We start from the raw sequence: 12,597 nt of genomic DNA, 5'->3' as shown, positions 1-12,597 counted from the left end.
TCAGCATCATGAATTCTGACAGATAATGTTTTTTTTCCCTCCTAATCTTTATGCATGCAGGCCGATCATCAGCCAGATCCAGGCTTCTTATACCTCACTGGCCATTCATTTCAGCATCTCATCTGTGTTTCTGTTTTCCTTACTGTATCTCAAGATAAATATAAATCTTTATACATGCTACAATATGTCTTAGTCAAAATTTGTTTGCTCAGCTTGGACATGCTGACAAAATTCAATTGAAATGGCTTAAAAGGGAAGTGGCGACTTTTAAAGAAAATACACTGCCGTTCTCATTTCCAACCTTTGACATCCTTCGTATACACACACATTATGGACACTATTTCCTGAGATGCACATATTGCAATTTCAAATCAATGCTCCAAAGTGCATCAGAAATTGTCAACAAACCAAAAAATGTCCTGCAAACAGTAAGAGTGACATCACAGCAGCATATTATGCTGAATGTGTTTGGCAGTTAGCAAGTAGACTTTGCATGAAATAATTAGTTAAATATGAATAATTAATTCCCCAATCATCAGCCCTTTTTAAAAACAGAGAAGATGGCAGCAATGGAAATAATTTTGTCTAGGCCTGTGTGTCACCACCTATCCTGTACGTACCTTGTACGTCTGTGGAACTGTAAGAAAAATAACTTAAGGGTGATATTTGCTATAGCTTGAGTTCTTTCTACGCTTTTTCAGTTGAAGCAAACAGAGGAAAGTGAAGCAGAAATTGCATTTGGGTGCTTGTGCAGTAACAGAAGGTTGTAAACAGCTGCCTTTTCTGAGTTGGGCTGTGAACAAAGCCAGGATTGCATTTCTCTCCGAGAAGAGATGAAGCAAGCTATTTTTCGTCTTTTGACAAGTTGCTATTGTGAAGCTCTGGAAATCATGCTTCATTGCTATTTGAATACTATTCCAATGAATTGTCCATTATTATCTTAATCACTGAGTCATTCTTCTTGCAGGTAGCATTCCTTGAATTTCAGCAGCATAGTTCATTTTAGGCTTTTGTCAGCTGCTTTTTCAGGCAATATAACTCTACTAGTACTTTCACAAGGAATTTCCAAATGAATGCACAAAGCTGACAATTAATTAGAGAATTATTATTGGAGAGTTATTTAAAGATTTCTTCCCATATAATTATCACTAAAAGTCTGCGCATGACCATCTCCAAAACAAACTATTCTATTGATCTGTTTTCCATTTCCGGGTAAATCTTGCCTGAAGGATTGTTGTTCACTGGATCTGACAAATTTCACTTTTCTGTTGTTCTGTTGAGCTTCACAGTGTTCATTCAGACGATCATGACATTTACTATCACATACCTAGCCGTTCTACACAGTATTCAGAGTGAAGCCGTGCACAGTTTGCCGCCTTAGCATTTTCTGAAGGAATCTGTTTAGGCCACACAAAGAGAATCAGAAGGTCTTACTTAAACTCACACAAAACAATTTGCTGTTTGAAATGTACGAAGCAGCTGTCATACATTTTTCTGGGAGTGCACGAATAAGGGAACAGGAGAGTAAACAAGTTGGATAGACTGAGTGCTTTCAGAGTATATGAATATGTTCCTTCCATTTAAAGGTTTTTATTAGGAATACAAGTAACATTTACCTCTAACCCACCTTGCACCTCTCAGACTGAAAAACCTCTTCTCTAAGAGCACACATTTCCAGACATTTTAGAGGTTTGAATTAAATATAAATAAATCAGAATCAGAAATACTTTATTAATCCCTGAGGGGAAATTGCCTTCAGTTACAGATGCTCCCGTTCAAACAAAGTCACTATATAGTATGCACATTTGAAAATACTTGAGCCCCCCCCAAAGAAAAAAAAAAAAAAAGAAAAGAATACATAATTTTACATTTACATTTTATAAATAAAACTTATTGGAGGGGTCTAACTGACCAGTGTCATCAACTGAAATGCTCCTTTGTTTTTCACCTCAGAGCAGAAACACTAATACAGTGAGATTTGGCTAAATAGTTCATTATTTATTGTATGTTCTAGTAATGACTATATTTTGTACATCTACTTAGTGTTATTGCATTTATCTTAAATAGTATCATTTGTGTCTGACTGCCTTGGACAGAAACCAAACTAACACTGCCATTAATTTACTGCAGCTTCAGTGGCCGTTTCCTCATTCAGATATTTACTCCTATGAAGGTGTCGTAAACACCGTGAGCTCTGCTGTTGGCTGCTCTCTGAACTCCTTTAAAGATCACAGCTGTTGAGGTTTCTTCAGTCCTGGCGGATCACACAATGACATATTGATTCTCTAGGCCTAGATCTGGAGCCATGCTTGGTTACGAGTACGTTACGGATATTACTTTGGTCTCATGACTGAGGCTCAGCTCAATGCGATTCTTTTATAACAGGAGGAACATTGACTCAAATGCTCTGCCATTCGCATTATAGGCCATTTATTGATTCAATATTCTTCACTTCAATCATTATAGACATTGTAAGGTTTTCTGATTCTCAAAAAAAATTGCTCAAAGTATAACCAAAATAATTCCCATTCTCAGATGATTCCTCTCACAATTTTTTTGAAAGCCTTTAATAATAAAAACTAGCCAAATTGGGCAGGAGATACAGATATCACCCAGTGTACAGTAGGCTTTTTTTGTTCCTTGGGGTAACCAGCTCACATGTTAATATCTAAACGGCACTTGTACTTCCCAGGTGATTTGTGCCTTGGCGATGCACTCTTTGTCCCTTATTACCCGTGCCACCTTTGCTAAGTTGCCTCAGGGTATGAGCATCAGTTCAAATGGCTCATTACCCTTAACCCTTAACAATGTGGTTTTACAACTGATAAATCACCAGGCTCAGAATATACACAGTTTTATCTTATACAAAGTTTTTTTTTCCTAATTAGTTTTATCACCAAATTAGTTTTACCAGAATATGAAAATGCCACTTTCCTCAGATTGAATACTAACACAATGAGCCATGTATCTTTTTTTTCCCTGCCCTTTTGTGGTTATATGAATCACAAAATATATACAATTTCCTCTGGTGATGCATATTAAAGAGTGATGCACGGATATTTAAGGCCTAAACAGATTTGTTCCGAACAAATTATTTTTTCCAACTTCTTTGTATTGTCATTATTCTTCTTAAAAGTGGTATCTATTTCATTTGCTTGCATGTTTCATTGTAATCAACCATGTATAAAATGCTAAAAATATTGAAATAATATCATTGTTTTTCTTGTGCGCAAGAGATAACTAAGCCGTGTGATGTCATCACTTTAAACATCTCCATGGGAAAAACATTCCCATCTTAATGGGAGCCGATGATTTGTGCCTCAGTGAAACACTGGAGACAATAAGACCACAGTTCACGTAGCCGTCTTGCACTGTGGATTAAAACAAAGCTTGGAAGAATCCGCAGAGCCGCTTATTTCGCCTTATCTCTACTTGTACTTTTCTCAGACAAAATTAACAAATTGTGGGTTCTACACCAAATTAACGTATTTAAAATTTCCCATACTCCCACACGCTGTCTCTTTTCTTTCACCCACCACTGGTGACCAAAACAAGGTTTACAGCTCATAACCCAAATATGCAACTGGTTTAATTCCAGGCTATATGGGTGAAAAGCAACCCATGCATCATTAGTAAATATTTAATTTCTTAAAAAGGAATAAAGGGATTATTTGCATGCTGAGTTTAATTGTTAAGATGTTCTGTGCAGTCATTCCGTTGGATTGTATGATATGCTAAAATGCAAGCTTGCTTTTGCACAACCCTCTGTTCTTGTAATTTATGCTCTGTCCTGCCATTAGGCAAATAAATATCATAAATGTCTCGATGATTTGTTTGATCATATTTGAACTTATTTGATCTTATTGAAGAAAACTTTTCGGCAAAGAAATGTCATGGGGGGTTTATGGGTGGTAATCGGAAAAAAATGGGCACGTGGAAACACGTGATTGGCTTTGAGAAGGGCCAGACTGTGATGAATAAACCTCTGGGTCAGAACATCTCCAAAATAACCGCTCCTGAATGATACTGCAGGTGTGCAGTAGACAGAGGAGTGGTCCACGGAAGGGAAACTGGTGTCAGAATAATGGACAGCTGAGACTCGTCGAAATGCAAAGGGCGTGAAGGCTGTTTTGTGTGGTCTGATCTGACAGCGGAACAACTGTGGCTGAAACTGCTGAAAAAGTTAACGCTGGTTCTGATAGAAAGGTGTCAGAACACTTTAGCATCACAGCTTGTTGCTACTGACCTACGTCCCCCATCACAAACACCCAGACTGGGTATATTGTTGTTGAACTCAACCACTGCAATAAAGGTGGCCCGGTCTATTGAATCAAATTCTCTTATACATCATGTGCCACCAACCTAAACGTTGTTGCCATAGCTAGTGCACCCCTTGATGGAAATGATATAGTGGCCTCTTTCAGCAGGATACTGAGCCCCATTTTCCTAAATCTAAACCCAATGTAGCATTTGTGAAATATGCTGTACAAAAGATTTCCCATTTATTCTTTTCTCATTTCACTTATTTCAGTGACCAACCCAACAACATATTTTTTCACTGCACCACCCACTCCGCAGTGAAATAATGAAAAGAAATGAGAAAAGAGAATTGATGTGCTTAATAAAACGTAGGTTATGTGATCATGTACACGTTTGCCCTGTGTGGTTTGGCTGCTGGTGCAGTGAGCACTTACTGCATGAAAAGAGGGACTGAGCCTTCTCTTTAATTTCATCAGACAGCTCCATTCTTTTAACCGCCATTGTTGAGAGCACTGAATAATGGTAGTTTCCATGGTGACACCTACTTGTGGGTAGATACAGACTTTCTTTTTTGTCAGATTCAAGGATGAAGATGCAGGATCTGGTGAGGGCTCTGGGTGGAGGCCATCCGCACATCATCGCAAAAAGGAGGAGGCTTTGTGATTGAACTGGTATCCCTGACATCTCCACCAAGTGTACAGAATGACTTTGAGTCTCAGTTGAGCTCGGTTCAATATTACCGCTTCCCCTCTGTCTCTCTCTCTCTCTCTTCTGTAACTGTTTTGTGTTTTGTGTTTTCCTAACTGATTTAGAGCCACAATTAAAGAAAACCCACCACCAAATTAACATTCAGTGGCAATAAAAATAGCAGCAGGCATGCACTCCCAGTCAAGGTGCTGCTGTTTGGTGGAACAAGGTCATATGCTTCATGTTATCAGATTAACTTTAGTGCCTTTAAACATAGCTAGGCTTCAGTATATGTGCTACATCTTGGAGGTCTAACTGCAGGAGCTGTACAAACAGGAAGGACAAAGAACACATTGTTTTTACTCTCAGTGACTGGTTGCTTAACGCCTGCCTATAATGAGGAAATGACTAATAAGAGATGGAAAAAGAGAAATCTCAGTGGTAATTATGTGTCTCCTCCTTACCCTGAGGGAATAGAACACACCTTTGAAATGCTTCCAGCAAACTCCTATGATGTTGTCTTTCACATTACTTGTATACTCCAGTCACCCAGCACATACATGTATATAAACACACAAACGTGTTTTGAAAAAGGACACCATGTTGATTCAAAATAAATGAGGATGCAGGAGCGAGATTTCTACTTTACATCCATGCAGCTCATTAAAAAAAGGAAAGGCACTCTTTAAATTATACATTGCCTCCATAATAATAACAATCTACTATTTCATAGTGAAGCTGTGCTCTGAGCCAACAGCAGCCTTCTTAGCAACCTTGGCCTTCAGAAAGTTTGATTGTAGTGAGTCTATTAAAACATGTCAATAGGTGAGTCATCAGGAATCAGGCTTGAGACTCATGCGAAAGAGAGACACTATTTGCTTTTAATTGACCCCTAGTGAAAATGTTGTACTGTGAAGCTACAACAAATAATCATTTTGCATTGTGTCACTATCTTATTTGCACACATGCACACACACACGCTCAAATTTTCACATTCAATTGGTGATTCAACACAGTCATTGTCACTGAAAAAAAAAAAAAAAAAACAACCTTCAATTTTCAATTTCAATTACATTTTTCCATAAGTATATCCTCCTTAATCCTGGAGGGCGAAAAAAAACACAACATGACAAGTCTACAGTCATTCTAGGGGCTTTGTAAGACAGTAAACATTTAACCTATTAAACAATAATGATTAGCAAGTAATGATCATTATCTTTACACTTTTTATTTTGCGTGTTAGCGTGCTAGATATGCTAATTAACATCATCTTCCGTATACCTGAAGCTGATGGGAATGTCACCAGTTCTTGTCATTTGTGAAGGTATCTGAGAGAAATGCCGTTGTTATTTTTCATCCTGAGAAATTAAAACTAATTTATTTACACAGCACCAAATCATAACAAAGTTACATCAAGGAACTCTTTATGGAATTGTTAAAGAGATCCAACATACAGTATCCCTCCAAGAGCAAGCAAATACGACAGTGGCAGGAAAGACTTCCTTTAGGAGGCAGAAACCTCGGGCAGAGCTGGGCTCAGGGAGGGTAGCCATCTGCCTCTACTTTTTGGGTTGAGAGAGGTGGGGGGCAGGGCAGAGAGAGAAGCAGAGGCAGTGAGAGTGAACGTGAACGACTCGGTCGAGGGATGAAGAGAGAGGAAGAACAGGAGAAGAGAAGATGCAATGCACATACAGTGATTGATTCAACCTGCTAGTTCTAAATGTGCACCAGTAAATATTAGCATTTAGGGAGACGAAGAGTTTGGAGCATGTAATGATAACTAAAGAGAAGGAAAAGGGGATTTACTCCGACTCCCCAATTCGACCTAAGCATGTGGCCAATAATCTTTACCCACAGTAGATCTGTGGTTGGAGATGATGAGAGTATATAATAATGCGTACAAACATCATGAGCAACCAGCTGGAAGTTGAAGTGTCTGTAATATTGTCGGCATCACCATTTACACTATCACCATGTTTAATTTGGTGTCATACCATAAACAAAGCAAGTTCCATCAGTGACAAGGCTTTTTCCAGTGGTTCATTGTATGCTATGTTTACGTCTAGTCCTTGTCTGTTGTTTTACCTCCTGAGGAAACTTGCATGTTACCTTTCCTCTAAAGGTGAGTCCACCTGTCTGCAGAGGAAAATAACAGCCTTCTCATATTGCCAGACATTCAGATGTGACTCAGTGACTCCAGTCCTCAGTGCCACAGCCTCGGGCTCCATGCTTATCTGTCTTACACCCACAGATATAGTAATTTAATTAAGCTTTGGAGAGTCTTGTTGTTGGACCAGCTGGACTGCTCTTGGCTCTTTCCAGCAGTCCTCATGCTACATCAAATCTCCTTCCATAACTGCACAACTGCGACTGTGGGACAAAACCTCCCACTCTCCTTGATCCACAACTTGTGTCTACATATACGGCTCTTCCATGCAGTGAAGCCAAACACACTGGGAGTTAATTAATAAGAGCCAGTGCGAAAGCAAGCAGAGATCCAAGGATGTGGACTGGACAACCTGCTATGGCAAGGTTTTCTGTGCAGAATTTATATTAATATATATTGATATATGCAGACAGCAGGGTAATAAAATATTATAAATAATTCAGAAAATGTGAATGGCATAATAAGGGCAGCATGGCTGCAGCAGCCCTTGTGACCCCAAGGGATAAGCGTCTGAAAACTAAATGAGATAAAAAAAAATATACATATATGTCTTTAAAAATGTGTTTGAAATTTAAAAGGAGTCAGTGAGCGGTTGATGAATCCAGTACAGATGCCTGCTAAAGATGAAATCCGTAACCTTTCATGGTAAAAAGTGATCTCCATTCCATACCATCTGCTTGGTTGAATTTTGGTCACAACTGGCATATTTAGCTGTGATTAAACTTGTTAATGTGCTTGCTGCTTTTTAGCGTCAGTGCTGTGGAAAGCAGCTTGCAAACCTCAATCCACACAGAACACAAAAACTGGACTGTATAAGATGATTAGCACTTTTTCAGAGAGTGGAAGCTTGTAATTCAACCCTGTGATGGACCTGTAATTAGTCATTTAACATACCTGTGGCAAGTCAAAGCTACTGGCAATATACGATCACACAACCAGTGAAAAGGGAGTAGGGTTCACTCATCATTTGTGTTGTGTGTCTGTGTGCACCACACTGAGCATTTGAGCAGTCTAAAGGTTTTTACTGTGGACAATCTTGAGACTATGAGTCCATCTCCACCTTCTTGTTCCTGTGTCCACTGCTGCGACGTCACTGTCACTGAGTTTGCAGCCTGCGAGCCTGTAGCTGACCTCCCTGCATTGGGATGCAAGAGAAAAATGTATGAAAGACTTACACAGAACAGGATCGTTCAAACTGTAGATAAAAGACCTTCAATCACCTTCTAAACAAATTCAAGCTGACCTGCAGACACCTGATCCAACAGTGTTAGCTGTTGCTATGTAAATGAATTGGGATGTTACCGGATGAGGCCCAGGAGGATCCCACTGCTGACAAAGAGACATAAAAAAGGCATATGGGAGTTTGCCAAGACTTATCTGAAGAAGCCTAGAAGCTCTTTGCAATTACAATGACAGTGTGACATCCTGTTCAGCTACACTAGAAATTAGTACAGACAGCCACAAAAAATGTCAGCGCTGTCAAAGAGATGGCTTTTTTTGATATCACAAAAAGGTAATGAGTAAACGTTTATGTTGCAAAATGATGATTGATTCTATTTCAGTAAAATGTTCTCTGACTGTGTCTAATTCCTTTTATCCCCCAAAATCTTGATATGTGTAACATCTCCTCTTAGTGCAATTATTAAATTTTTATGGTAACATTTAGGCAATAAAAACATGTATTAAGTCATTTAGATATTTAAGTCTAAGTTTAATACAGAGCATTTTGCAGTGACGCATTATTTAACTTTGCATTTCTCAGAATGTGAACTCTTGTCTCACTCAAAAAAAAAAAGAAGCTAAAACTAAGAAAGTAAGAACAAAACAAAACAAACAAAAACAAACAAGCAAACACACCCCTGCCAAAACACTGCCCATGGATGTATTCAAGGGAGAGTTTATGTTGGCAGAAGAGTGTTTAAATTGGTTTCACATAGCTGTGAAACCAATTTTGAAATGTACAGCTAAATATAAATGTTACTTTGTGAGTTGACTCGCAATATTACTGAACAGGAGTCATAACTGTTGCTGCCATATCAGAAAATGACATCTCTTGTGGACTCAACATTGTTATTATTTTATTATGGGGCATTTAGCTAAAGAAAAAAAGGCAGCATGCATCTGTGATTTAAAATAAACCGGACAGTAAGAAACTTCATTGTTCGGTGATAACTGAACAAATCATCTGATACTCTTAGAAAAAAACGTTCATAACATCAAGCAAAAGATAATAAAGATGGATAAAGTAGCGGCTTGTTTTTTAGGCATGCTTTATTTGTGAGTTAGAGCAAGCAAGTTTCATGGTGGGGTAAATGATTTTAGCTCCTGAAACAGTTAATGTGTTGATTAGAAATACAATTTTAGATCTTAACTTTTTCCTAATATTTCATTTGCATTTAAGTTTGGCTTTACATATTTATTTGAAAAAAAAAACAACAACAACAACAACAACAACAGCTTTGCCTTTCGCTTCCCTTGCAGATGTGTTTTTTTCCAAAACAAGTGGGTCTGTAATGAATGATTACTACAGCACAGGGCAAACATTTGGACACTTTCCTATTCATTTGAACGAGGTGTGTCCAAACTTTTGACCTGTACTGTACAACTAGCATTTTGGTTTGTTACAGATAATCTGTTTTGCCTTCAAGACTTTTTTAAAACTGCACATATTGGGCTTAATTTGAATCTAGTAAAACCCATGTCATGTGCATGACAGAAAAAATAACTAGATTACTTCATGATAACTTCTTTAGTCCCATGTACTGTGAAACTGGAGACTTTGTGTAAAAGCAAAGTAGAAGTTTCTTGCAGTGCTAAATACATGGATAAGTGAGAAACTCCAAAAGAATAGAACAACCTTCTAATGGCATTGTGGGTTGTGACCTTTATTTGGGTCTTGCACATAATCAGGAGATCAAATTATACACAAAATGATGCACTTTTTAAAAGCTGAATTCCAGATTTGGGCTTCCTTGGGTCTGCGACTTTCAAATGCTGCGTCATGTTGTAGTTGAATCATAATTAGGTTTTTACTTTGTGACACTTATTGTTGTTTCAGTCTTTAATGTGGAGTTTGTTCTTGAATATGTGAACTGGATCTGAATTATTCATTCATAATTACACTGGCTATATGATCACAGGCTATAAAATAAATTTCCCTAATTTTATACACGTTTTAGCTACTCTGAAAACTAACATTCATTATTTATAGATCCTTTTCAGGCTCAGGAGCAAAGAACAAAGATAAGTGTAATGCAGTAAAGTGGGAAAAATGATCTCTGTCCTGTCTCCTTCCGAGCATGCAAAGAGGAAAAGCCTATTAGGCACAAGAGTTGATCTCAGTCATAACAGTGTGAATGTAATTGAACATTATTATGAGCATGGGCAGAGGCCCTTCATTGTTCTGCTAACCTTATTTGATTAAAATTATGATGTCAGACTTTTTACTGGCAGCTTTTGTGTGAGTATAATCAACCTCTTGTCCTTTCATCAACTATTGTTCTCAACAAGTTTCATTGCTCGAGAAGAAATTTTGTGCTTTAAGTTTTACATCAGAAACACACCACACAATCAGTTCAATATAAAGTACAGTTATGGCACATTACTAGTAATGTGATATGATGTCATCACACTTGGGAGAGCGCTTTGGGGAATTGCAATTAGAACAGCACAGAGACAAGCTAGGAGGTAAAACAACAGATTCATTAATTCATTTACTGCAATGAAGAAATGATAAAGGATTGAGGACCTGATGTGATAGGTACATTTCAATTAACAATAATGGCTCATACTAAATATTTGTGTGGAAGAATTCCTATAATATAACTTCAGCTATGTGCATGAAACATACAGTGTGTGTGTATACAGGTTTATGTATGAGTAAATAGTTTTAGTGTGATTAAACACATAATTTATAATAACACACATGCAGAAAAGTTTTATTTTGTTATATTAGACTGTGCAAGTATAACTATGAATAGGCTATATTGTGTGTGTGTATAACAATTTGTACACTTTTATCAGTAATAATATAGTGGCTCAATAGCCATGGAAGTATGAGTACTGTATAATATGCTATTTGATGGTTTTACATTGTATTTACATGTTTTTATTTCATGATCAATTAATCTGATGAATAGTAGACAGTTGTTATCAGAACTCCATTTTCTGAGAGTAAACATTGTTTGTTTTGTGCTGTCCGTAGGACAGAGCAGTATGTCCTAACCAAGCACGTCATTGTCCCTCAGCAATGTTTGAGGGGAATTTCAAAACAGCACATTTTGTTTAATGGCCACTGATGGTATCTGCCTCTAACTGCACGGACATAACTGAGTTTCCATCAATCAGAACTGACAAAGTGGATAAATACATCCGTCATTGTTTTTCTGTGGGACAGGCCGATGTTGTCTCTATTAATCACATCTCTTCACTCCATTACAGAACTTACGGCTATGATTAAAGTACAAAAAATATTTCAAAGGTTTCAAAATGTGTCATTTTTGCCCAATGGCATAAAATTATTCTCCAAAGCATTTAGGGATCATTTAGCATTCTGCTTCTCCTATTTTTTTTAATTATTATTTTATGACCCTTATTTGCATTATTCATTGGCTCAAGCCAGTACATCAACTATAAATAGCTTTTTTAGTATTTTTGGATACAATATAAAATTAAGTATTTGACAAAATCCCCTTAACTCGTTTACCATTAAGTAGCTGTAGCTCCTTATGCACTAGCTGCTCTTTGAGCTTTCAACCATATCCCAGAATCTTCAAGTTCAGTGACAAAACCAATTAACCCCAAACAGTATGTCACCGATGATCGATGGCAAGTTTTTTTGTCAGTTGTTGTTTCCAAAGTCAAACAATGACTTTTGAAATGTTAAGCAAAAGTATTTGTGTAACGTTACGTTTTAAATATAAATAGTTTATGTCTCTGTCTATATTCTTAATATAAAACGGGTTACTGGATGTATGCACCTTTCCATCTGCTTTTGAAGTTATCCCTCGGTTCATTTCGGAGTATATGCATTAACTTAATTCAGATCAATGCATGAAAGTGGACATTGTGAAGCCAGTTATTTTCAGTCAATATAAGTCATTACAGGAAACAAATATCAATTATTAATTGAGTGGCCCTAAAATAGTATCATTACTAATTGGTGGCTAGTTCTGCAATGTATTTGCCTGTTTGATCAGTAGCACAGATGGCAGGCAGGCCCCTGACATAACTGACACCTGGAACTTGAAATCTTTCATCATGTATGTTTCAATGAATGAAGCTGCATTCAATACGAGAAGGACAACTGCTCCCGCTAACACCCACCAGCACAATCTATGTATAATCTATGTGCAAATGGGAGTCAGATGTGTGTCAGATGTACAGAGATCTAATATGTATTGGTGCATGCAGTTTTCTGTGGTTTCATTGACTGAAACAATAGAGGCAATATCTTCCTGCGTGCAATGTGTACCACGTGCTTC

This window comes from Echeneis naucrates, chromosome 3, assembly GCF_900963305.1.
Source record: "Echeneis naucrates chromosome 3, fEcheNa1.1, whole genome shotgun sequence".
NCBI lineage: Eukaryota > Metazoa > Chordata > Actinopteri > Carangiformes > Echeneidae > Echeneis > Echeneis naucrates.
Note: the sequence above shows the minus strand (reverse complement) of the source record.